The sequence below is a fragment of the Neodiprion lecontei genome, chromosome 7 (genome assembly GCF_021901455.1).
Source record: "Neodiprion lecontei isolate iyNeoLeco1 chromosome 7, iyNeoLeco1.1, whole genome shotgun sequence".
Taxonomy (NCBI): Eukaryota; Metazoa; Arthropoda; class Insecta; order Hymenoptera; family Diprionidae; genus Neodiprion; species Neodiprion lecontei.
In genome coordinates, this window is record NC_060266.1 from 26,440,191 (window position 1) to 26,461,956 (window position 21,766).

The window sequence follows — 21,766 nt, forward strand, 5'->3', positions numbered from 1 at the left end:
CGGCTAATTAATGGCGAATCGCCTCGTACCTACGTCCGATTTCAGGTTCGGCAAAGGAGTCGGAAGAGCACCTGCGGCGTTGCAAATCATGAGAAATGATCGGCAGCACTGATTCTCCTCTTCGGCTCCTCGCTTCTTTGAGAATCGGTTCAACAGTTTCGTTTCACCATATTCCCAGCCGCTTTTCTCGCGTGCCGGATGAAATTCCTGAAACGCAGATCCCGACCCTGCAGCCTGCCGCGCTCTTCCAGCGAACTAAGTTTATCACCTTTCGATTATTTCCACTCACCGGGCTCCGATTGAGCTACCCGCGTATTTCCAGCCACCGAGTAGTTCGTTCATTTCGCCTTATTTCCACCTTCGATTTCCGAGTGTAGGTATGTTTATCTTGATTAGTTGACCCGCAACGCTGTACAGCGGATAGATGAATATCTTTATTACCGTCTACGCTGTCCCAGGTTTTCCCCCCGCATGCTGCAGTCAGCTACGGTGACTTATTTGAACGCTGGGACGTTTATAGAACGCCGATTGCACAACGCCGTAGTCTCATCCTCAGCCGAGTCTTTCATTTACGCTTCAATGCAGTCACCCAACCTTTGGAGCACCGATGAAAACCCGGTTGCTCGTATTTTAATCACGCTACTTTACCGTCGTTCGACTCCCGTACTCTCGGCATTCGTTTGACGCTCTTAGACCAAGGGGAAAATTAATCCGTCAACGAAGTCGAATCGCTTTCAACTGGCTCGTGAATAGAACGCCAATTTTCGTCCAAGTTACACGTCACGCATATCGATCGCAGGTTATTCGATAATTGTTTCGAATTCGATTCAGTGTCCGGCAACCGCTTTATATTTTTTCGGAAATAGAACATGTAACAAGGGAATAATCAGCGTTTATTTCTGTGTTACACACAGGACTTTATTCCCGACTCAACTCTGGCCTCGTTAACATTGCCTTGAAAGTGTTTTCCTTTCATGTGCGAGTGAGATCTGTCGGTCTGAAAAGTATAATATTATTGAAAGCTTATAACAATATATAGAGAGTTGTACATTAAAAATGGAAAAGACAGTAAGAAATCCAGAAAAACTGAAAAAACAATTTGCGGGAGAAAAGTGCTACTTTTTTCCCACAGATGAGGGAAAAATGTAAAGAGAATAATCGGTCACTTTCGTCCCGCTTTTCAGGTCAAAAAATTATTCATCACGTTCGAGTCGGGAATGACGAAATAATCACAAAGAGCCACATCAACGTGTTTCGCCCACCGAGAACCTTATGCAACGCACGATGATGAGATCCGATTGACCGCATCGCGTACCGGGTATAATTATACTGTATACCTGTCGAACATTAGTGAGCATGGTAACACGGGCGGCTCGGACGCTGGTTAATACGTAAGATTTAGGATTCAATTTCGACACATGCAGTGTGTGCAAACATTTTTGAAACATCGAAATAAATAACCGCCAAAACAAACAGCGTCTAAATTACTCGGGGAGGTTTTGGGGTGTGCTCGTCCATTTGCATGATTACGCAAGGCCCGTGCGTTCCCATTTACAATTTCCGTTCTATTATGCGGCTAAAAGTGACTCTTAGCTGAAGTTGGGAGTGCAGGTCAGCGTTCCCGGAGTGCAAATACATGCCAATTGAAACGGGTGGATACGTCGTCGCGTGCGTTGGTCGTACGGGCTTTCAGTTTGATTTTTCACGTAAGAGTACCCGGTAATTACAATGAGTGCGAAAATCGAACGAGGATGTCGAACGAAAGCTGTACATCGGTAAGTTTGAAATCCTTGTCTATCGACAAATCGGGCGAGGCTTGGCGCAACATGTGCGATGATCCAGGGAATTGGTGAAAAGTGAAAAGATTCGAGCGTGCAGTCTTCGACGCGATACACGACGATTCGTACGACGCTCACGAGTCACTCGACAAAATTCAGCGTTTGAAGATCGCGCGCTTTCTATTCTGGAGTACTTTCTATCAGGAGTTATATCAGCGCATGTAGGAGTTGGGACAATCGGGATTATAAGACGGAGAATCGTGATCGATGGGATTCGGTAGGAATTTTAATGCAGGCTTAAAAGTGGCTCAGCGAGAAAAATTGGACTTACGAATAATGCGGGGGGAATCAGAACGTCTGTCGTATAAAGTTATTTTCGCTGGTAAGACAAGCCACGACGTGACACAACAACTTGTCCAGGTGTATTTTTTCCATTTAAATTTTGCTCCGCCCTGATTTCCTCGATATTTTTTTCCCGCTGTTTGAAACCGAATCGGTCGTTGCCGCCAGGGGATGACCGCAGAGCGATAAACCCTGCCGGATTTCAGTATGAAATACCTACTGCTTAGCTCTTACTCGGTCCGAGACTATAAATGAGACATTTGAATGGTTTTGTTGTCTCGCCGGCGACACGGTGTACATCCGCATTTATCACCCCATAAATTCACTTTGGTCGTTTATCACTCCCACCACCTCCGTGAAACGCACACCTATGAGACACGGCCGCACATGCTCCGAGACCAGATGCACCGCGCACCTTTATTCGACCCGGTATTTCCTTGTCGCTAGATCGAATACATCGACACTCCATTAGTTTCCATGCCGGAGCTGGTAGCCGCGGGGATTTTTCCTTTTCCCTTGCACCTCGATCCTCGACGTCTGTAACGCGCAAAATGCGTGCATGCGTCGCCTCCGCGGGAAAGGACAACCTTGTTTCAGGAAGCCAAAGGCTGCGGCTGCGGCTGGTTGGCCGGCTTCGCGGAACGTCTTTGGTTGCCAGGATCTCCTCCGCGTGCTAACCGCAAATCTCTACTTATTTTCTTGGATATTAGTTAACGCGTGCACCGCGCAGCTCGCTGCCGCATCCGTCGCCTAACCTCGTATAACCTGGACTTTGTTACAACATCGAGGTAACGCGATCGAGCGACGAGCTGCGCTCAAGCAGGGAATACGAGAGAAAAACAAGTCCCGCCGTGCGCTAACGGATCCCGCAACGATGTTCAAGTTCTTTTTCGTCCTCTTTCGACGATGTCAAGGTACCTACACGCTGCGGAGGCTGATCCATTAATAATAACGAAAATTCACAAAATCAAAGTATAATCCGCGGCCTACCTGCAGCGCGATTCATTAGCTCGTCCGGTTCCCGTTGCCCGTAGGGTGCCAGAGATTGCGGAGATAATGGCGGGGCAGCTGCCAAATCTAACGAATCAGCAATTACTTAACGCCGGTCGTTTCGTCGCCTTCGAATACCGTAAGCCGCGGATCTTCATTAGGCGGGAGAGGTTCGTGTAATGTTTTGATAACAATGCCGGCGTTGTCGAGAATCGGGATACACGTATGTATAGTCGATGAGACGGTAGAGCACGACGATATCTTGGTGTTTTTTTTCACTCTCGGCTACCGAAAAAGGTTGAGGTTGCGCAACGTCCGACTCGGAGTTTCACACTTCAATTTATGTAAGATCGTCGACGGATACGGTTAGAGAGCATGATTCCACCTTCGACCAATTACTCTGCGATAGACGCGAGGCTGGCCGTTAGCATTTTAATGAATAATATAGAAGAAACGGCCTTAAGAGTTACTGGCTGACGGATCATAAACTCGAAAAGTGCCCCAATCATGCAGAAATTTCACACAAGGACGTTAAATTGTTATTGGCTCGTTATTTCGCAAGCGATATAATACGGATAACCCGCAGGCGAGCCTGGTGAAAGCAGCTCGAGTGACGTCGTGTTAATTGCAATTCCAAATTTTCGATTCTATAAATGAATAAGGGAATCGAACAAAACGCTTTCCGTGTATCTTTCGCTGAATGATTTGATAAAGGTTCAGCGAACCCGGAACCAACAACCGTCAAATTTCGAATCGACAATCGCAAAGTTGGAACAAGTGTGACGATTAACATCATCGCGAAGTTTACGTTTCCACATCGAACGCCGTACCGACACCACGGCTATTACTGTCACTGCATCATTCGGTACGCGCAAAAATAGCGCTACTCGACTTTTATCGTTGGTCGAGTCTACATTGTACACGTGCGGGAATAATTCCATACACGCGATGGTGAAAATGAGATCAGCGAGTCCCGTGAACAGAGCTGCTGGTTCCCGTCTCGAGGTGAAGGAGTCACCGCGAGAACGAGACAAAATAGAACGAAACAAGCCTCCGGAAGGCTATCGCTCGATCTGACCGTCGGACAAGCGATCGGTCATCCTCGCGAGGCCGGTCGGAGGCGGGTATTGTTTCGCTATCGTGGGTGAGTATGTGGATGATTTTTTGTTCCTCCTGGATATTTTTCGTGTGTTCGACCCCGAGGCTGGACGGAGCGTGTGCCGCGTGTGAGGCGCAAGGCTTGCCCGGGCTGTATTCGAGGTGCATGTACGTACGTGCGTACCTACCTACATCCGGACCCGGGTAACGGTACGCATATGCCGTATCGTACCGACGTCTACCGTATACCTACGCGTCAGCCAGGCCACGCGACAAATCAAAGACTCCCGTTTCGAGGGCTCATATCGGACAATATCACGGACGCACGTCGAGAGGCGCCGTAACAAGATCGTCCGGGTGCTAATGAATTACTACCCAAGCCGGTATGATTGTGTCGTAATCGGCGCGTCGCGACGCTGACGACGCTTTCTATGTACCCGCCTGCCTGCCGGAGGCTGGCTCCGCGTTATCTTTTACGGGTTGGGTTAAAAAACTGGAATGACTGATCGATGGAAGAGCCGAAATATCGAATTTTCAAAGACGCGACAATCCGATTCGTAAAATTATCGCAATGTAGAAAGTCGATGCGTAGAAAATTGAAAATATAGAAAGTAGAAGTACGGAAAAAGAAAATATGGAAAGGTCAAAACGCGGAACGGCAGAATATCGAGACGAATTCTGACTATTCTACACTTTGACCTTCTATACTCTGAAATTTATGTTCGTTTACTTCTTCATACCATGACATTGTACACTTTTAAGTACTATTTAATTAAACTTTCACTTCTTCAAGAATTCGACATTGCGACCTTCTATTCTTTGATCTTACTATACCTTTATCCCCGCCCTCTTTTACATCCATTTGCGGTCTGAAAAAAATCTGGACGAAGACACTGCTTGTTCCGTTTTCACTTCCATCCTTGATAAATTGAATCTCGCCCGCATCCTTGAACTCGCGTCTTGTCACCTTCCGGTTACCCGCGTCGAGAGCTTCGTCGACTGCACGGGGCTTCCGAAGCAGCCAACGACTCCGAGGATCGAGGACAATTTTCAACCGAAGATTAATTAACTTGATGCGGTGAGCATTGGGCGGCGGTGAGGGGGGGAGTGGTACGATAATCCTTCAATCGAAACTGACACGTGAGTGTAAAGTACGAAGGATTGTCGCTTACCGTACGGCCGCGGTGTAATCCTCACTCGGGTGCGATTCTACAGGCTTTTATAGAAAGAACGCGGCTCCGACGGGCGTGAACGCGACCGAGATTAAAATTTGACAGGTAACATGCTCCTAATGCCCTATTCCATCGGCGTAGTTACACTTCGCCTCAAATACCGGACTGATTTTGACAGAGGCACAAAGAAAGGAGTCCCACTTGCCGGCCGTGGCGGCGACGCAGGGGGAGGAGGTCGAGGGGGGAATTGGAATCGGTTCCTCTCCGCGATCCACCCACGCAACGTATCCCCGCGCATTCGGCTGCTCGATCCGTTGATCGCCCTCGATATGCGTGGATCGGTGCCGTGCTTTTGAACTCTTTTGAACCTTTGAACCTTTGATCGGTAGGTAGAGCGGGATCGGTTCGCCGAGTTTTTGCTCACCCGAAAGAGACAATGGAGGACGTGACTCTGCCTATGCGGAATATACGCGAGCCGGGTCCTCGACTCACGGGACTCGAGGAAGGCACTCACCCAGGGTGGATTTTTGCATTGCAAATTTGTTTTGCCGGGGCAATTTTAGCAGTCTGGCGGGCATCGGCTCCGGCGATAAACGCCCGCTGCAGCGCGACGTTTTATTTCGCCTTCGTACGCACGTCGAGTGTGCCTATAATAAACGCTTCAGTGCCGTCCGGTTTATACTTGATTAGCGGTTACGCGTCGGTGATGCGCGAGCTATTCGGCACACGGTGTTATTTACGAGGGCTTCCACCAGCGTCCTCGTCCTCCTTCTTGTCATTATGTCACTCCGTGCGGGAGGGGCAGGGATTTATTGCTAATTAAGTCGGAGCTGAGAAGGAATGATTCGAACGAAACCAGAAGAGGGGATGGAAAAAAAAATTACGATTAGCAGAGCGTGGTTTCGATCCACGGACCTCTGGGTTATGGGCCCAGCACGCTTCCACTGCGCCACTCTGCTCTTGCAGGGGTTGCGACGGGAAGTGGATGGATTCGCTAACGGAGAATCTCTCCCCTTTCCAAGCTACTACCCTGCAGCTCAAGCCCGCCGGAGCGCTTTCCGTTCGGTTGCATAATTGCGGGGCTATTTTCGATCAGGTATTTAGCGCTCGATCGCTCTCCGGTGCCTAATTAAAGATAGTCGAGTCGAGTCGAAAGTCACGCAGCGTTGCGGATACCCAATGCGCAAATCGGTGTCCACGCGCGCTACGCGAGTAACCGATCTATTTCGACCCACGCGTTTCTCTTTACGGATTGCACGCATATTGTAATCATCTCTCGGCTCGGCTCTTACTCCCCTTGTTCTACGAGTCGAGTCTGTACGGGTACCGTTGCTGGCACGCCCATCGGTAACCGATGGAAAATCCGCGATTACATGCCGCACGTATGATTCAGTAGTTCGCCGACCATCCGCCCACGAGTCGAGATTGCAACTGTTATTTTTAACCGCATAGATCGACTGCGTGTGCATCTGCTCACGAAACTCCGAAGAAACGAATAACTGTGTTTGCCTTTGCGTGTCGACCGATTAAAATTTCAGCCCCGCGTTTACGCGTGGAATGCAAGTTTTGTCCGATGGACGAAAATCGCCCACCTCCTACGAGTCGTGGCGAGAATTGCGCGAACCGCGGGCGTTGAATAATTCCAAATGCAATTTAGCGATACTCTTCCGGAATGGAAATCATTCCGCGTCCGTGTTCCGCACGTAAGCTTTTGTGTAACACTCGACGAGATTAATTCACTTGCTCGTTTCATTGTCAATCGTCCGAGCCCGTTTCAAGTTTTAAACTTCATTGCTTGAGCTATTTATACCGTAAACCAATTTCACTTTCTTCCCCTATCGGTGTAACACGCCTTCCGAATGCCAACCAAAACACGACCAACACGTACAAGATCACTTTTTCCGATTAGCCTTTGTGAACTTTCTTCAAATGCCTACTTTATACTCGCTTTTATATACATGCAGCGTATAATTCTGTGCATTCTCATTCTCTGCAGCCGCTTTGTTTACGAGCGATGGAAAGTCTCAATTTTATATTCAAAGAAATTTTTGTAAGATAGGTATGTCTTATGCTGGTACGCCGAACCTGTCGACCTTAGAAAACTCTCGGGAATCCGGCGGCCTTGTTATTTTCGGGAATTCCGATAGGTGGATCCGTTGTCATTTGCTTTCATTTGCATCGGTCTGTCAGGTTCGCGAACCGAGTCTGGGACCGTCGCACACTCAAGGTCAATCAAGGGCAATCAGGGTTAATCCGCCTTGTGTCAGCGCAACGCAAGCCGGAATCGAGTTGAATTCAATTAGCCATTGATTCACCGGCTTGTTCGGCGGCTGCAAATCTAACACCTGACACGTAGATACGTTGGAACGTCTATCGAGATGAATCGGCGGGCGGAAAGTGGCTGATGCGAAGTAAATATAATCAATACGTACCTACTGCAGGCGTTCTCGAACAATTCGAATTCATTATCGGCGTAATCGCTCAGCTCGAGCTCGCAGCAGCGAGGCCGTGATCCGTTTTGGTGAACATCAATGTTCGGCCGATAAAGCGATAGCCGGCTACCTCGTTGCGTAGGCAGCAAGACACTGGAACCGGTTGCAGGAATGAGATTTGAGAACAAAAACGTGGAGGTGGCGGTGATCGATCGGATGCGAGAACGGGGCATGGCTGAGCGACCGGGACGGCGATGCGATGCAAGGACGGCCTGGCAACAAAGAAACGGGCCTGCAGGACCCGCGGGGCCAGATGCGGGGTCCCCGCAGCCTCTTCCTGGTTGTAATTTCGGGCCCGAGGAATGCCGAACTCTCGGATAATTTCGGGCGCATCTGGCCCTCCCTAACTCCCCTCTCGACCCTCGGCCTCGACCCGGCGCAGGATCTTTCTCGTCGGCCGGATTAACCACCTCGGGCAACGAACGCCTGTCCCTGCAGAGCGTACAACGCACGCCTGCCTCTAGGTGGGGATATTCATCCTCGCTGCGCCTCCAAGGTTATACAGGGTGGCGCCTTTCGAGGGATGCCGCATCCCTTCGAGGATGCGAGATTTTTTAGGGCCGCTCGACGCGCGTTTCCTGAACAACGGAGGAGTACGTTTGGACAGCTTGGACGGTATAAAATCATACCCACTTTCAGGAGTGGGTTTTTTTTTTTTTTTTTTTTTTGAAGAAAATGAAGAGATATGGAGCGATTTCAGTTTGAGGAGTTCATTATTCATAGTTTCATGAATACTTTAGAATTTTTTCATTAAAACTTGTTAAAAAATGACGGCACGGGGTGTATAAGTAGCGAACGACGCCGAACTCGAGGACTTCTGCGGTGGTGAATCTCCTGACACCACTGTCCAGCCTGTAAAAAAAAAAAAAAAAAAACTCATAAAAATAGTCACATATGATTTTAGACCGTCCAAGCTGTACCCCCTCCCTCTTAACCGAGAGAAACAAAAATGCCTCCATCGCAGGCTTGCACATCCGTTTGCAGCGAGTATACCGATTAGGGCGAGCAATTTGGATTATTGCGTGGAAAGGGCTTTTCGGTATTAGACACCGGTCATTTTTCACTCGCGTTCGCCCGGCCAATTTCGAATTCGTAATTCTCTCTTCCAGGTAACGATCGAAATTCCGTTTATCGATACCGCTGCACCCAGCGAAGCTCTGAAATACGAGGGGCGCTCATCGTGGATGAAATCTCCTTCGTCGTGGCTGAAAATAACGATCCGCGATGTATTCCCTTTCATATCCATCAATTCTCCAGCCCCCCTCCGTATTCTTTATTCATTCTTATTTTATCTCGTGTAGATAATCGGCGTCTCGGAACGACGCATCGGTCCTTCGGCAGCACGAAGATCAAGAAGTAGACGGTAGCTCGTTTCTTACAAACCTCGAACCGCTATCCGGACCTATCGCGAGTAAAAAAGTATTAATTGCTTTTCTACGGGAAGAATTAGGCCCAACCGCAGGCTTCTCGACAGCTTTGAATTATTCATAATTTTTACCAGTCGAGCCTCGAGCCAGGCGGCGTCGCGGGATACGATTAGGCATTATTCTCATTGGCAGGTATCGTCGTTGTCGTCGCGTTCGCGTTACTGTTACTCTAATTACCTACTTGCTTCAATACCGCCGAACTACTGGATTACGGAAGTGGAGAGAGAGAGAAAAGCGTTTGTTAAAAAAAAAAAAACTCTCAAGTGACGGAGAGAAGGAGGGAAAAAAAATCATCAACAACAACAACAACAACGACGATGTAACCGACGCGTCGAAATTCTCGAATACTTACTATTACCATTACTAACCGCGGCTCGATGCAGCCTGGGCGATTAGCCTCGAACAAGGGATTCTATTCTCGTGCCCGTGTTGTATACACCGCGTGTTTGCCACCGATTGCGAGTGTGTTTGCTTCAACGACACGCGGAGATGCGTGCCGTACGTGCGCCGGCTTACGCGTCTTCGGATCACTCCGAATTGCGTGTTATTTATTAGAATTATACCGGAGTCGTGGGCTTCTTTGGTTGCGGGAGATTTTTCCGCCCCTACAAAACTACAAAGAGAGACCTTACGCGGTAGGCTACGAATAGAGTACCTACCACACGCTCCGTATTTTGACGGAAACCTTTTCAAGTCGGAAAAACTACCTACAAGATTCATCACCGTCTCGCGTACAACTTATACTACACATATGTTGATCAAAACCACACGGTGCACGGAGAACAGAAGCTCACCACTCAAAATCTATTGGATTATTGAATCACTGGCATCTAGAATTGCGATCCCTTAAGATCATCGGTACAGAAACGAATCGACGTGGAAAGTGCCGAGGGTATAAACAATATGTATAAACATAAACAGAGAGCTCATTAGACTATATATATATATGTATGGTTATCTGCTTTTTCTCAAACTCACGCTGCTTTTGCAACCCAGAGGTCGAAACCTGAAGCCCTTGGGTCCCCCAAGGCGCCCGGTGGGTCCGAACAGCCCTCGATCTCTCAGCGACATTAGAAAAGTCAAGACGGTCCTTTCTCGTGGATTTGAAATGAAAGTCAAGGAACAGATTTAATTCGCTGCATTTTTCATTCATTAATCCCCCCATTTCCGATAAAATCATTCGCGAAGCTTAGAAATCGAATTCTAGAGAGCCCGATGACAGGGCGGAAGAGAGAGACAAACAAGGTCAAGTCGCGTAGGTACGTGGAGCAAGCATCGAATTTCAGGTGTCGTTTTGTACTTGATCGACGCGAAGCTACGAACCTACGTGCTCACCCGTGCCTAGGTGAAATACGAGGGGCGCGGGGGTGAAGGACGAGGAGGGTGTGCGAGCGAAGCGAGAGGCGTGGGTGTGGTAGTGGTAGTAGAAGCGGGTAGTGTGGGTTCAGTGGATGCGAGGTGGGGCGAGACGCGGCCTCGACGCCGAGGAAGGAAGGGGATTCCGTCTCTGTCGGATTCTGCCCCCGGGCTCCTCGTCCTCAGTCCCTCGCCGAAAGCCGGCTCGCTCGCGCGCCTCTCGTGCCTCTCCTCAACGCAGAGAGAAGACGGCTGTAGATTATTACCAGTAAGCAGATAAGCAGATAATCAGATAAACTATGGACCGAGTTTAACGGGACGAGTTTGTCGGTTGCTCCCCGCCATTTAACAAAGTGCCTCGATCGTTGCGTTGCGTTACGTTGTTGTTGCAATTGCCTCCGGAAGCCAGTGATCGATTTTCCGACGTCGGTACGCGTCGAAGGCCGACGTCCTCAGTGCACCCCTCACCCCCTTCGTCCATCACTCCACCCTCGATATTCGCCGTTCGCAACTTGGTGGTTTCTCGCTGCGCTACGTGGTGCGCGTTTCCGCATGCAACCTACAATTGCATTGTATTCGTGCAGGACTTTCCGGATCTCGGCTCGACCAGGCTTCGTTGTTTCCGGATTCCTTGGATTACGCGGAAGCCCCCGGAGGGACTGAGTCTCCAAGGTAAGGACCGTTCTATTCGCAATTGTGTAACGTGTAAGACGGCAAACTTGCGTACATCGTCGGCGTTGTACGCCCACCCATACCTGCTCGCTACGCGGCTTAGAATATCCTGGACGATTTAAAATGGCGACCAGTGTTCCTAGATACACGCGCACCACGCGTCCTCTCTCCCGCAACGGCACGGATCTTTCCGTGTCACGGGGAAACTGTTTGGGACTCGAAGCATGCGGTTTAACCGAACGTTTGGAGCAGGAAATTATCGCCAGGAAGGTGTTGGTAACTGGCCGCTTCTTTGGAAAACGGCCGCCTCTCGAGTAAATGAGATTCTCCGCTCATCGATCTTAATATCATTCTATCTAATTGTATTACCAGGCTGAAGAACCAGCCTGAACGTACACGCAAGTCCGTTTCAGCCGGTTTGACTGATCGATCGAACGTACGGTGCCTTTCCAGGTGTTGGTTGAACTTTGAAACTTGTCGTTTCGTATCCTTGCGCAACGGGAAGGTCAGCATGCATGGTAGCGGATATTCCGCGTGCGCGAATTACTGCATCGTGTATGCATTGTGATGTACTCGTATATGCTTGCGGGCCTTGCGCAACGCTTTCAGCTCCTTCTCGGTACATCGTTGCTTACGTGGTACGTCTTTACGGTAGTGTCATTTTTCGCATATGCATGAATCATGACGTCCTCGCTAACGTGATTAACAATTGTACGTCGCGTGGCCTTACGAGTCTCTTGCTATGTACTGAACTAATTTTATTCTCGCCTCTTCCGCCCCTCCGGAGATCACCTAGTCTTGTTCACAGTAGCCTTAACGAAGAAGACGAAGAAAGGTTGAGTGATTCGTGCGGTTGGAAAAATAAACAGCCTCCGAAAATACGAGAGCCAGTCAAATTTTCAGGCATTGGATCCTTAAACTCTAGCTTGAGTAATCCAGAAGGCTAATCTTTGCTGTTGAACTGTCCGCGATTTTTTCTGACAATTTTGGCATAACGATCGCAGACGAGGGTGACTCGTAATTGATTTTCTTCTACGAGATTCAAGTTAGTAACGTTATCGTAACGAAACATTGAACAGAGAAATTCACATAGAGTGGCTTTTAAGGAGCTAAATTTTCAAACTACCGTACGAGCACTTCTTCCTTTATTATACGGTCTACTGAATTGGAGACATCTCTGAATTTGCGAAACGTCGGTTTCTCTGGACATAAATCGTAGTTACAACAACGTTACTAACTTCTTTTCATTCTCGACCGTCGAGGGTAACTCGAGCCGGACCTTGAACTGCAAAAAAGACGCTGCTCCTCATAAAATTTGGGAATAAGTAAAGAATATCCGTTTATGTGCCTACCTGTTCGACTAATTGTTCGCTCACGCTAATCTATTTACAAATGTTCTATTTACATAACGCACAGCGGGTCGTTGGCCTGTTAGCTTTCGCTCTGCCTACCTGAAGGGTAAGAAGAACTAAGAAAAGATAAATTTGCCAAAGGGGAACACAATTGCGTGTATCGTCCTGATGGGTCATCACGCTCTCTATTTTTTGGTACTTTTTCCATTTGTCACGCTAATTCTGGACGTACCCCGTTGGTGCCGCGGATACTTATTATAGGTACACTTGTGCATCACGCTTCTAAGTATAGGAAGCGGGGTTAGGTGTGCGTGCCTCGGCTTCTGCAATTGCGCGAGACGACTGTTTTGAAACAATCCTGGTTTCCGAAGTGACTCAGAACACGTTTGGCAGCGTCACTCGTGCTGACTAAACTGAAAATAGACTAAACCGAGAGTTGAGATTCTTTTCGACAATTTAAGCCCTAGCTCTAAGATATCGCCGGAAATAGAGTGTTGCGCGTTGTTTCAAGCTGGATAAATATCTCACCCCTGTGTTCATTAACATCACCTCTAACGTTTTTCCCTCAAGCTCGCCCAAGTTTCACCAAAGTACGAACATTTTGTTTGCCATATTTTTAGTCCCGCGAGTGTCGACATTTTTTTCGCTCTTTCAGGTTTCTACTGTTATGCATACAGGCAGGTATACCTATATCAATGTACCTACTTGGACAAATTTTTGTCGCGGTGCAATTTCGAAATAGTTTCAATATACGTATATACATCCAGTATAATTACCTAATACCTGTCCTCTCAAATACGTGTCTTTCTAATTAAATATTCAGTCATTCAAATGAATCAAATTATTTACTCTGTTAGACGTTTATATCTGTTCAGATTATATACTAGATAGTCTCGTGTGAATTCGATTTATTATCAGCGCTAACTACCTACTCGACAACTAATCCTAGATCATTTTTAACGACTCGAAGTAAAAAGAAATTTCGCAAACTTCGTAATTTTATTTCTCGGCATTTTGTATGATTCGTATCCACGAGATGCTAAAAATTACCGAATCATGAATGGCAATATCGCGTCGAGTGCACTGAACCTGTGACTCGACCCAAGATCAGAGTCACGTGGGAAAACGCGAGGAAGAAGAAGAAGAAAAAGAAGAGCAAAGTAATCATTCCAACAGCTCTCGCGTTCGTTCCAAACTGATATCCGACTTGGAATAAATTTTTTATGAACAATTGATTTCCTAACACATAACTGATACAACGTGACAATCCGACCTACCTCAAACTAGATTTGAAGGCGGCGAAAATGGTCTCTGAGCAAGATCCGATTGCACAGGGAACCCGCTTCATTCATTCAAGTCGATTTCTTGCGAGGGGCTTTTGTTGTCCCCGGTGACGATGAGTTTTGGAGTAAGCAGCCTCACGGTAATCGCAGTTTCGCGGCTTAGCAAAGCAAGTACATACACACATACAGTCAGACGAGGAAGGACTGTTTAAGTCATGATTTAAAGTTTTTTTTCACTATCCTAACTGCTTCGCAGTCACGCGGGCGTAAATAATTGATATTAAACGGTGCCGCGAAAGAAAGTTTATTCGGCGGACTGCACCGCAAAGAGAAACGATTTTTAAATTCATCACAGATTTTTCATCAGGGTGCGAGACGTGGATGAGAATTGCGACATGCGGCAGTCGCACACCTTCTTCTTCCCGCAGACTAGTCGGCATTGTGTGCTCCGTGGTCTCGTTGAAAAATACAAAAGGCGGTGTCCAGCTGGCGTCGGATTTCGCGACGATCCACTTCCGGTTTACACCGAGTTTCCTCTCTTTTCAAGAATACCGGTATAAAACGGACACCCGATTTCCCTGTACGGCTATACTCGCTGAGAACAAAAAATCACGCCCGACTGAAACGAGCTTTATAAAAAAATGTCCCTTTTTCCTCCGCGTTTCGCATTTTTAAGAGGTAACGCAACTGTAAAAGCTTAGAAAATACACCATTATTTTTATTCCGAATGGAGGAAAAGGTAGCAAGATAACAATATTTAAGGAAGTTGCTAAGCATATGTATCCAAGTATAGTACAAAAAATTATTATTAACAAATATTAAAAAATGACGACACTGGAGCCATTCTCGAGAGACATGCGGCACGCGGTGTAATTGGTGCAAATTTAAATTTGGGAAAAAATAAAATCATTCGATCTGCATATTAATAGCTGCAGAAACACGCAGCGGATATTCGATGAGTTGATTTAAACGTTGTTTATTAGCAAATAAGTGTCCTTTATTTGATCGGAAATTGAATATTTTCATTAAAATACTCGCCAATTACATAAAAATCCATATTTTCAAAATCCCATACGTATTCCTCTAGCTACGGACATGTAGATTGAGCAGTTTCTTTTTTTTTTTTTCTATATTCAAATTTACACCAACTAGAGTGCGTGCCGCAGAATTCAACGTGTCTCGCGATACTGGCTCCAGTGTCGCCAGTTTTGAATATTTGTCGATAGTAATCTTTTTTCCGTGATACTTAAATATACGCCCAATAACTTCCTCGAATATTATTATCCTATTAACTTTTCTTCCGTCGTGAAAAAAAGTGGTGAAAAAAGCCGTTCTCTTTTTTTTTCCACAGTGGTGTGACCCCTTAATTGTAAGCCGGAGAGCATCGAAAATGTAGCAGAGCACGCGATGATTCCGGCACGCAGAGCTCTCGCCCAGGTAGGATATGTACCGTTGCCGGGTGCGTGTCCGTGCGTAACCGGTCGTCGAAGCCGAGTCGTGTACCGGAGTGCCGTTAGGGCGTCCCCAAGTCCCCGGGGGACCTAGGGCCCCGCGAAAATATCCCCCTTACCGCCCACCGGCACACGGTGGGCCCAGAGACAAGGGAGACGAGGAAAAGGAAAAGGAAAAGCCGTGGAGCTCGATCCCTGATCAAGAGACCGGAGAAGCTCTCTGCTCGGCGATAAGAGAGGTAAAAATAAATTTCGCTCATCCTTTTGGTTTTTCTGTACAATACCTGCGTGAAACTCGATAACCACGCGCGCGTTGCGCCGTTAGAAGTACCGCACGAGTACCTCAATGACCGCTCGTCGATATTGCCTCGTGTTCGTTTTCTGATGGAAAAAATTTCCCGAGTATTTCGAGAGAGTGGATCGGAGACCGGGAATGAATACCGCGATTCTTCTCTTCGGCGGGGAAGAATTACGATCGTCGTTATCATTGGCTGAAGTGAAAGTGTACCTTGTACCACGTTCATGCCGTGAGTTGGGATACGGGGAGAATCCCTGTGCCACGGATTTACTTTATAGGAGTAAAATGTAGTACAAGGAAGACACGGGTAACACTGAAGCGATTTGGTATTATACAGGTATATCCTTGATTTTCTATACCGCGCGGGACGATTTTTATCTCTTCGTCTTTGACACAGTTCTGACTCGTATGTTACACGTACGCGGAGCGTAGACCTACCTACTTAGGTTTCATTTATCGCAACAACTTCCGCCGCTTCCCTGTAACAGTATCACAGCGTCTTTGCGAGATCTCGGTGCAGGGTGAAAGTATAACGTTGCGGCGCTGATGCTCGAGCCGTCGATATCGATGTAAATTTAGAAAGCAATTCAAGATACATGCGCATGCGCATCGTAATATAGGGTATAAACACATTCACGATTTTGCTCCATTTCATTATCGGTGAACGATCGATCGATAATTTATGCAATGAAAACAATCCGGTATTTCGGCCGGGAAAATTTTTCTCGGAGAATCCGATCGTCGTCGCTGTTTCAACGCTCGCGTTCCTGAAATATTGCGACTTTGAACCGACGATGAGCAGAATTTCTCACTTCATTCGCACTCAGCGTCAATTAATGCAGTTGTTCCCTGTTGCCTGTAATTAGCCACGAAGTCAAAGTTAGCACTGGTTAGCAAAATTTTCGTTGACCAGTGTAATCGATCAACGATCTCACCCGCGTGCTCAATGTTCAGTGAATCTGGCCGAGCATAAGCCTCTCGGATAATTAAGATCGTACATTCGGAATTTCAGACTTCCGAGTAGAGGCGCCGCCAGTCTCGAGTTATATAATCCCATTGTCTTTCAGGCGCCGGAACTACGATGCCTGGCGGATAAAATTTGGTAAATTTACTTATTTCTCATTCCGGCTCTTCGTAAGACGAACTTACGCCACGTCACTCGAAGCGTGAAAGTCGAATGGCTGCGGCGAAGCGAAGGAGTCAGCGTTTCGCAATATTCCTGCGGTCGATGGCTGGAAACGTTATTCTTAAGAATGCAAAGCCGCGGCAATCCGTGATGGCAAATCGATACGTCCGCGTTGAATTAAATTATCTCGATTTTTCTGATTTTTTAATTTTGTTATTCAACGTGTTTCGACCCGACGTAAGACTCGCTCCGCACTCTCGGCGTGGGCGAGGCTCGAGTTTATTATATACGACCGACTGCCGTTGCGTCATGGCCCAGCGGAGTAGGCATGAGAGAGACCCGAGCTTTCCTTGATTAGACCCGACGGCCACAATTATGCGAGTCTGTGTAAGTGTGTAAGTGGGTCGTGGGCAAGGAGATGCGACCAGGCCCTAGTCCTAGTCCTCTGCAACTAGGCATCATAAATCTGGCAGCCTTTCCGACTCCTCGGCAGCCCGTACAATGAATGACCTATCTCAACTGCCACCCACCCACCACTCGGGGGTGAACGGACGGCGGAGTTCTCCTCCACCGCAATCTCGACGAAGTCGTCTCCCATGACTCACTTTCGGCATGTTGGAAAATATTGCCTTTGACACTGTTTCTTTTTGACATTTATTTTCATCTGTTTTATGTATCTATGTTTGACAATGGGGGGAAAAGGGGGAAAGAGTACGCGAATGTCACGAGTAAATAATAATAAGGTGTTTCACGGTAAAAAAAATTTTGTTACTCTGCCAAACAGATTCAAAAGTTCCATTTGGGTATAAAAATACGCCTGTTAAGAATTAAGCTCTTTATATCAACATTAAGATGTTGCGCGTCGCAGTTTTCTATTCTCTATAAAAATAACGTGGGAAAAACATGGATTTTTGCTCCTTCTGATTTTAATAACCGGCTAACGATACATCGTATACAAAATTCACGTTCAGATTTTTGTAGCGAATTGAACGCTCTCGGCAAAAGGTTTCTTATTATTTTCCGATAAATTCACTCGTTCAAATGTTATTCCAGGTTCCAAAAGTTATTTAAATGCCTTGTGGAAAATATTTTTCCTTACAGAAAATAAAAAAGTGCGATGCGCAACCGCTTATTGCAAATACTGAGGGCTAAAATTTTAACAGGCGTACTCTTATACCTAAATAGAGCTTTTCGAAGCTGTTTGGGGAGAATTTTTTTTGTTTTCTAGTTTTTTTAAAACACCCTAGTAAATGATCTGAAAGCGACGAAGCTGCGTCACGTCGCACAAGCGAATCGTGATACGGACACAAATTGCAACTAATTGTATGCTAATCGCTTATGATTCTCATTGGTGAGACTGTTTTCGTCGAGACTTTATATTCAGGTTGCCATAGCGTTCGTATACCAAGTGATTCCAAAGGGAACACGCGTACTTGTGTTAGAACGTTTATTTTCTAGAGTTTCGACTCAACCGACAATGCGAGCCACTCACAGTCAGTGTTACAATGTGTTTGCACGCTGTGGCGTATACTACTTTACCTACGTGGCGGTCTTCGCACACGACGCTTACCTATTATTCACATTATGGAAGGGCTTGGGGCCCTCAATGTGCGGTCGTACGGGGTACTTTTCCACGGGCAACCGCAGGCAGTGGTCCCAAAGCATTATAAGTAGTGAGAAAAATTTCAATCGTATCGAAGGTAACGTGAGTTTCCTGTTTAACCAGAAGAGAAGAAACATTATTTTTTAATTCTCATTCCGACGTTGTCAGTAATTAGACACCAACACGCGCATACGTCTTCTATGTATTCTTATGTATGATACATGTAATGAAAAATTCAACTCGATACGTGGACGGGAGACGCACCTGAGTTTACCCAATGAATTGTTTGAATACAAATGAACGTGTTTCAGGGTTCCAGCCGGCTTGTTTCTCAGTTTTCTTTCTCCCTCTCCCCAAAATTTTTCTCCCGCTCGCTCTTTCTACACCCATAGGCACGTAGTCGCTCGGTTTACTGTTAAATTCTGGCCGGAAGTGCGGCGTTTCACAACCCTCGCTCTATACCAGAGCCTCTATGTACTATCCAACACCAGTGAAGGCCTGCCATCGGACGGGAAACAGACGGCACGCAGATGGACTCTTCGTGTCTCTCGCCTTTTCTAACTTCCTGCATCAGGCGCAACGAACGGTCTTCATTGTACCATAGTAAAATAAAAATTCCAACTCAGCGGATCTGTTCCCCAAAATCTGGTGACAACTGTTGCAATTAGCTCCGGGCGACTGTATTTGCATTCGTAAAAGGGACATTCTTCGTCCATTCGCGTGCTTGGGGATAGAAACGGTTTTCATTCGTAAAATGCGCTTTCGGTGTGTACAAACCGAGAGTTAATAAACACCGCATAAATGTTCGGAGGGAAATTATATTTTGGGAAAACTGGGCGTCATGTTCAGTCGTTACAACAGCAGTCATTCTGCCATGTGATCTCGACATTCTAGAGGCGTGTATCCCGATTCGCATGACGCGATTAGAACGATACTCCGCTGACGCGATAGGGTATTTTTACGTTTTGTTTTCCCAATTTTATCACTTTCCTTCGGTCTCCCGTTTCTCTCAATCTCCTCCGCGACTTCCTCGCTTTCTCAACCATATTTGGATTAACTCACTTCGGCCTCTCTCTCTCTCTCTCTCTCTCGATTTAGATTTATCTAGGCTACCCGTGGTCGATAGTGCGATATTCCATATACGCATCTGTAATAAATACGTGGCCCGTAACGCGTGTACGCTACTCATACGTAGACGGACAAAACGCACACTGGCTAAGCGGTACGCAATATTACGTGACCCACGGTTATAATAACAACAACAACATTAATAATAGCGATGGTTCGAACAACGCTCCATACATCATCACCAATAGAATGGCCTCGGGGAGTGGGAACAGTGTTTATTATTCTGATATTTTTCTGATTTTCTCACATTGTTGAACGTACACCGAGGTACCGTACTTCACACTCCGCTGCAGTTGCAAGTTTTTTGTTAAACTTGATTCGTTTGGCATTATGTATGAAAAATAAAATAAAAAATAGAACTGCCATTGCAGTGTTCCTGCAGATGCAAATTTCGGACCATGGGCGCGGTAGTTATTTTAAACGCGTAGGTGATTCTATAATAATAAAACTCGATTGAGTAGTCGCTGGTTTTTATTACGACCACCTTTTAGTATTAAAAATTAAATCCGCGACGATGGCCAAGCGGTATAATGTGCTAGTGTTAATGCTTATTCTTTATCTTAATCATTTATACTTCACCAGTCAAGTTGATACGCGGACACTTGTGCACGCGTGTGCGCGTGTGCGTCTGTTTCCAGTTATTTGAACAGTCAATCCATACTCGCACATAATTACACGCGCGTAGTAAAGTCTCCGGTATAAATTATTATAACCCGACTTTCATTTCCTCCTTGGCTCGATATCTATCTCTGCTTACGCTCACTGCTTACGGCCCAAATAACAAATACATCTCTGCTCCGGAGTGCAACTGTGTAACTGTACAGTACGAACTTGATTCTATAACGAATTAGAATTGTTACAAAGGCATAAACAACTACGCATCTTCTACTGTACAGAGGCAGGCACAAATCACGACCAACCGGATTGAGTAACATGTCCGTTCACTGGATGATTACTGGATGTTAGAACGTATCGGCTAAGTGATCGTGCAATCTTGCTGCATAATCTAATTCTTCAGAACTGTATACCGCTATATAGTGCATGCCATGTTCCCCACAAATGTTGGGAATGACTCGTCAACGGAAGCTTTTTGGTAATCTGCGATCAATCGGTGAAGAGGTCAGAGCGAATAACACTTTTAAAAAATTATAGAGTCGAATCGGTCATTCGAGACCGGATGGGCAGGGTGATGAGGCTGTCGCTAGCTATGATTGCGTCACTTCCGGCGCAGGTCAACGGTGTGCAATCACATGCGCGTTATTATACGCTCTCTTCTGGATGAGATTTCGAGCCCGCGTCGTGTCCAGGCTCTGTAAAACACTTTGGTGCGATAACTGTACTTTGTAGTAAGTAGACGCAGCCGACTTCTTCCCGGCTTATTCACGATCAGGGTCCTGCAGCGTATGTTCCTCACACAGTGATCTACGGACGGTTGCGAATGAAAAATGCATCGCTCAAAAATGAAAGCGGAAAAATGCAAGCTGCAAGAGCAGGGAAATTTATCGATTTGTTGCATTTCGTTCCCTGTTACGATGTTTCGTTACGCAAGGGGCGTGTCGAATTTTTCATTGCAGCTGAGTATGTAACCTTCTCGTCCGAGTCACCTCCGCGTCTGATTGAAATCGAATGAAATTCGTTTGGTATATCTATAACGTAGATTCGACTGAGTTGCGTGGGTGCGTGGGCAGGCCGGCTACACGATTCTTAGCCCATGTCTCGCTTTTCAGCATCGATTTGTTCAAGTATTAAAAATAAATGTGACTCGTATTTGACGCATTCCCCGGTGCTTTTACACGTTGTATTCGTCGAGCAACATCCGTGAGACATTCGTTCGCGATCCGAATCAGTCGGCAGGTGCGCCTGCAGCCCGAAGGTAATAAGCTGCGTATTTGTACACATGCACATGGTATAAGTGTATGCACCCACCTACCCACCTATACCTAAAGGCAGACCTCTCTCTACGTGTCTCTAAGTATGACACACTGCGGAGAAGAAGGTTACGCGCGAGAGTGGAGGAGAGAATGCAGTGCCCGGAGTGCCGTCGCGTCGACTCGGAATCAGTTCTCGTACGTACCTGAACTGGGTAGGTATAACGTACCTGTACGTCAAGAAACGCGAGCCGCGATTCTTGCTCGTTGCGCAATCACCGCGGTAAGCGGTATGAACGTATGCCTATGCATACCGCATACACTGTCTCA

The 21,766-nt window shown here is 46.7% G+C and overlaps 1 protein-coding gene and 1 non-coding gene across 4 annotated transcripts in view; one reads left to right on the forward strand and one right to left on the reverse strand.

Annotated features, from left to right (window-relative positions):
- Nucleotides 1–6,267: 6,267 nt before the first annotated feature.
- Trnam-cau lies at nt 6,268–6,339 on the reverse strand. The gene has a single exon. It is a non-coding gene; the product is annotated as a tRNA-Met (tRNA).
- Nucleotides 6,340–10,830: 4,491 nt separating this feature from the next.
- Nucleotides 10,831–21,766, forward strand: part of LOC107225599 (uncharacterized protein CG43427) — a 62,201-nt gene continuing 51,265 nt past the window's right edge. For 2 of the 3 annotated variants that reach the window (XM_015666119.2, XM_015666123.2), the window contains exon 1: nt 10,832–11,327. The gene's annotated coding sequence lies outside the window, so the exon portion shown is untranslated. Of the gene's footprint in view, nt 11,328–21,766 lie in introns of all 3 variants that reach the window. The other variant, XM_015666122.2, reaches the window with a different exon arrangement.